The sequence below is a fragment of the Pinus tabuliformis genome, chromosome 9 (genome assembly GCF_031772625.1).
Source record: "Pinus tabuliformis cultivar Carrire ecotype Pingquan chromosome 9, CPIR1, whole genome shotgun sequence".
Classification (NCBI taxonomy): Eukaryota; Viridiplantae; Streptophyta; class Pinopsida; order Pinales; family Pinaceae; genus Pinus; species Pinus tabuliformis.
The window spans coordinates 124673764-124679763 of NC_142307.1; positions in this window are offsets into that span (position 1 = coordinate 124673764).

Here is a 6000-nt window from a genome sequence, read left to right on the forward strand (position 1 = left end):
AAAAAACTTTGTAATTCACCTAATTTCTCCTTTACAAAACCTTTATTATGCATCTTATCATGATTTTTTTTTTTTAAAACCATTAAAAAAAAATGAATGTTACGTGAGCTTTTTTTAAAAGGTGAATTCTACTTTTAAAGCATATATCATTCCTAACTCACGTTGACTTTTAAAAAGAGAATTCTACTTGGTAAGTTTACCAATCCACGCAGGTTGTCAAAGTTGTTTGGAAGCTTGGCTGGAATGGCGGTTACCGAAGCAAAGGGTCGAGAGAATGCCCAGAGATCATCAAACTATTTATGCTTCCAGTTTCCAGATCTTGATCATATTGCGCTTTATTCGTTCATAGCCTTGACAGTAAAGGAATTTCACTTCCAGCCACGTTTAAAAGACGCCCGTGAAAAGTTTTCGAACAGTAGAAGTCAGGTACACGTTGCCTTTTCTAATAAATCGCTGCGACTTCGGCTGTTGTAGCTTAGACTGCGGCTTCTTCCATGACGATGCGACTAGAATGTGATCTTGAAATAGACCGCTCACACCGGCTGCTTCACTGCCAAAAAACAAACAACAAAAAATCCGCTGCAGATACCCAATTATATAAAATTCTAATTTTCATTTTGCCCGATTTCGATTCCAGAATTCGATTCCCGATTGCAATTTCAGATTTCAATTTCTAATTTTTCATTTTGATCCAGATTTCGATTTCTAATTTTCATTTTGATCCAAATTTTGATTCCTGTTCACTGAAAAATGGCGAGAGCGAAAGACAGTTTATGAAAGAAGAATTGTAAGGAATTTACGCTGCAAGTACTCGACAATTGGATATCGCATACTTTCATTTTAATACCATCTCTGGATGGTGAAAATGGAGAAGCAGAAGGATATAACAGGCATTCCTTTTGCTTACAGTACTATATGTACATCGGTGAGAAAAAACACATGTTCACAGGGGTCACAATATTTGCTGCCATTTTCAACGTTCCCTGTTCTTGTCCAACAGAATATGAACATAAATTTGATCGATATTCTTTTTCAAACAAACCGAATAGAAATATGAAAGTTCAATTTATGTGGTTTGAACTTTCCAGATCTTCTAGTGACTTCAGAATTCCTCACAGCAATCGTAGTCAAATGGTGGCAACACTAATTCTTAAAATTGATTTTCAGATTTTAAAACATCTAAAATCACTAAAATAATAAAATTTCTTCTTTTTGAACAAAATTTAACAATTCTCATACCAATCATTCGCTTATCATTCAATGGAGGTTTCCAAAAAATTGTAGAGCTGGAATCTCCTCTTCAAATCAACTGCAGCATTACTGGAGCTCTGATACCACAATAATGGCAGAAGTGTCCTCAGACACGTAATTTTATTAATCAGAAAAAAAAAAACAATTACATAATTGATTTTGCAAGAGTTTACACCCAAACAACCAAACACTCTTGCAATGAGCTATTTATAAGCTCCATGTCCTAACTACCTCTAATTATGGAGCACTTATTAAATAACAAGTGTCCATTTACAATAAATGCTATTCAAACCAACTAGCTAACTAATCTCCTATAATAGAGCCTAAGTTACGACACATTTGGAGATTCATATCTTGTTACAACAATATACTAATTGTAATTGTCTCTAAAATAATTAATCATTCTAGAATAATTATTAATTTAATTTCTTAAATTAATAATTATTTTATTTCAATTTTATAACCTATGATAATAAAGTATTTTTGGATCATCTAACACACAAGTCTTGCAAAGCTTGTTGGGATGAGGAACAAGCCTCTCTCTCTTTGGGGGACAAGAATCTCCTTACTTAGATTTGGCCTTATGGGTGCAAAGAAGGCTCTTGCAGCTTCAAACTCTCTAGCACTATGTTGGGACCAGAACTACTGTAACCATCACTACGACTATTGTAACTAGCTTTCTCAAGGCATAGAGGCAAGCTTTTATAGATAGAGAAGGAAGAGATAGGATCAACCACATTATTCATGGGATTGGCTTTATCACTTGGAAACTTCCATGAAAGGTGGCAAACCACTTTCCCTTCTATGGAGATTCGAAGCCAAACCATCCTAGCTCAACATAGATTCAGTTGGCGAATGGGTTGAAGAGAACCTTCAGGAGTTTTGTGGTTGAAAACTTTACTCAATTCGGTTGGCGCGAGTGCGACTCTGAGACAGAGCACCAATAGCGCGCCCTTTTTAGAGGATTTCCCTCATTGGCACGGGCAATGAACTGAGGACCCGCGCTAATGCAAAAAGAGCTGTTTTCATGGAGATTTTGCAGGAGATGTCTTCAGGGCAAATTAAGCTCATACTTAGAGGAATATGATGCAAGTGTTTCAGGTCATGTCACTTCTCACAGGCCCCAGAATGAGTCCTCCAGTGTGCGGGTGAGGGGTAACAGGGACGGTGACAAACGGTGACAAATTGTTGTGTAACAGATGCCCCCTAAAGCATGAGGCCTGAGAGAGAGAGGGGTGAAATGATTTACAAGAACATGCGTGACTGAAAACACGGCCGCCAGAGGACCTGCGTAAAGAAGTACAACTGATATCTCAAATACATGATGTATGTGGTATGGGCGCAGCCATCCATAATAGAGTACATAATAATCTAGATCCAAGGCATGGACGCAGCCATCCAAAGAGGATCGATAAATAGACTCAGGCATGGTCGCAGCCATCCAGTGAATGAGTCATGTAATGATCACAACAAGCCACAAATCGCAGCCTGGATTCCAATAGACAAAATCTAGGGTCTTGCGCTCCATCTCGACCCGAACAGAGTACAAGTTCAAGCATGCGAATACATGAGTCGAAGTCGAACATGCATGAACATCGTCTGATTACCAGTCAATGATGAAAACTGTTAATAGACGCGAGAGGTACCACCAATAATGACAATGGCCCTCAAGGTACTATAGGTACAATCTATGGCGTGCGAGTGAGTGAGTTGGCGTCGAACACCCGTAGAATCATTCGATAGGAGGCCAATGATGAAAACCTCTCGTCGAACACGAAGAACTTGCCATTGAGGCATGCAGGCTCCAAGGCACCGGAAGGGAGTCTCTAGATCAGCTTCCTGGATAATGAGCTGAAGTCGACAGGAAGTGTCCTTGATCAATGGTGGGCCATAGTGTTTCCCACATCATTGACACGAGACAGAGGAAAGATGTTGTGGTGAATCAAAATTACGTGAGGTATCAGAGGGAGGTTGTGATGCTGCAGAGGTCAACTTCTCTTGAAAATATCGGCGGCACGACAGTGGACTTGGCAGTATTTGACATCAAATGAGTAGAGGTCATGGTGACAAGGCAATGAGCAGATGAGAGGTCAAATAGGATCACCCAAACCCACGGAGGCAAGTGTAAAAACAAGATGAGATGTCCCCACTCAGACACGAATGCAGACAAGTGCCATGTTCAAGAGCGACATACTGCCGACACGATGATAATCATGGTTCCATTTTCCCCACCATTTCTGGTGAGTACCCCAGTTATTTTTATCAACAAGCTTGACGGGGATAGCATATGCTTGTAAGGTGTCATTACGACAGAACCCAATGTCATTAAGTTTTAATGAGTCTGACAAAGGAAGAACTCGGCGTCTTTTCCTATTTAGAGAGTCTGAAAAGACAGCAGAAAAGAAAACTCCAGGGGGGTCCTTTTTCGTAAAGTTGCGTCTCCCGAGCCCGAAAAAGTATAAAACAATGCTCGAAAGAACCGCCCGACCATTACGATTGAGGAGTACTTTTCATGAGTAGTGATATCGATCTCAAAAAGTAAAAAAGCGATCAACATCATGTCGTTTCGTAACCATTAACGAACCTGAAACGACAAGGGTCCGACGATCTTTTTGTTTTTACACGGTCGAAAAAGAGTTTAAAGGCGACCGCCTCTTATTTACGTTTAACGAGTCAAGAGGGGTAACTCGACGATCTTTTCGTTTTTAAACGGTCGGAAAAGAGCTGAAAGCAGACCTCCATTTTTATTCTCTTTAACGAGTCAAAAAGGGAAAAATACTCGGCAATCTTTTCATCTTTTACGAGTCAGAAAAGAGCTTAAAGGAGACTCATCCTAGAGGAACGAGTGGTATAAAGGGTAGCAACTGGTTCCGGCAATGGTGGAACTGCTCAAAACATGTAATGGTCAAGAGGCTGGCTAAGAAAACCACTCATCGCTACGGTTCCTCAGGAAAGGAAAAACAACCAAGTGAAAGCATATGATCGGCCAAAGAGATGGTGGCAATGGAATGAAACAACCAAGGCTCATCTAATTTAATTTAGCGGATAGGCGGCAATCACAAGATATGAATTAGGTATGGGTTCATTTTTACACAAGCTTGAACCATGGAGAACTCTGCTTGAATTCGGTTTCATGTTTACACAAGCTTGAAACTAAAAGCTATGCTTGTTATGAGTTCGCATGCCCCCAGGCATAATGACGCAAAACGAGGTACATGCCCCCCAAGCTTCATTGCATTCAACAAAGTGGATGGAATGAAGGTTTACTCTCGAGATCGATGAAAGACTCGACTTTTATTTTACGAGATCTTAATCAAAAGACTCGATTTGGAAAGGGAGTTGTTTCATTTTTTAATGAGGTTGACATAGTAAAAGAACTATCCTCATAACCCTTGTTTCATTTTTTAATGAGCTTGACACAAGATCAGGAACTATGCTCCGACTAAGCCTAGTTTCATTTTTTAAGGAGCTTGACATAGGAAAGGAACTATGCTCTGGACCTAGTTTCATTTTTTAAGGAGCTTGACACCGGAAAGGAACTATGCTCCACCCGAACTTCATCATAAGGAATAGAAAGTCGGGGCTTCCAAGATTGCCACTCTCGGTGGAAGGGAAACATCTTGGAAGTCAGGGCCCAATGCCCCCACGACACTATGCACGATGGCGGCATCACTAGATCCAGGCATGGGATAGGTGGCCACGTAGTTGATCTGTGGTGGGGTAGATGCAACTGGTGGATGAAAACTAGGAGGGGACGACAACGGCGCAGGAGGCATCGGGGGACTAATGAATGACACTTGATCGATAGTCACAATTCTTCCATCGTGCAGAAAGCAAACCACACGGAAAAGCGAAGAAACGAGGGCCCCCATGGCGTAAACATAATCACGACCAAGGAGAAGACTAAAGTCTAAAACACCTTGGGTAACCAAGACGTCTATATGGATGGTTTTGCCTCCCAAAGTAATAGGGAACTTCGGGAGAACTCTTAGAGATGGACAGGCTCCTCCGTCGAAGGCCAACAGATTCTGAGTGACTGGCCCAAGCTGCGGGGAACCTAAAGCTTGCCAAGTAGTGTACGGCATAAGATTGACAGACGCCCCTTCATCCAAAACAGTGCCAGGTACTGCCTTAGCACAGGCATGTACTGTGATTTGGAAAGGCATATGGGATGGAAGGCGACCGATGATCAGGCGATTCCAATCAAAGGAAGCGACCAGACTACTTGGTGGGGGAATCATATGATTGCCCTCATGTGCTAAAGGAACCGAAGTAGGACTCTCGGGAGCAGCTGGGATAGGAGAGTCATTTCCAGACTCAGGAGAATCTGAGGAGACGAGAAGAACATGGGCGTGATTCTTTTCCGAAACAGAGTGAGCGAGCGGCGGACTCGAGTCGACACTCTTTCCGACAAATGGTTTGTCTGGAACAGGCTGGGGACAGCTGGGTTCGGGAAGAGGGGCCTGGACAAGAGAAGAATTTGAAGCAATCTCTTTGTCAGTAGGGGGACGATCTACAGCTGCAGAGAGATGTCGATATCCAACGGGTAGTTGGGGTGAAGGAGCTGTAAGACTTTCCAAGACAACAGAGGCTTTATCCATGAGTGGACAAAGGTGAAGGGGATGATTGCCTTCACAAAGTCTACAGGGGATTCGAATCTTCCCTTTCCCCTTACCATTCCTAAATGACAAGGTAGCATCGCCTTGAGCTTGAGAGGACGATGAGGGGCGGGCCAGATTGCGAGACCAT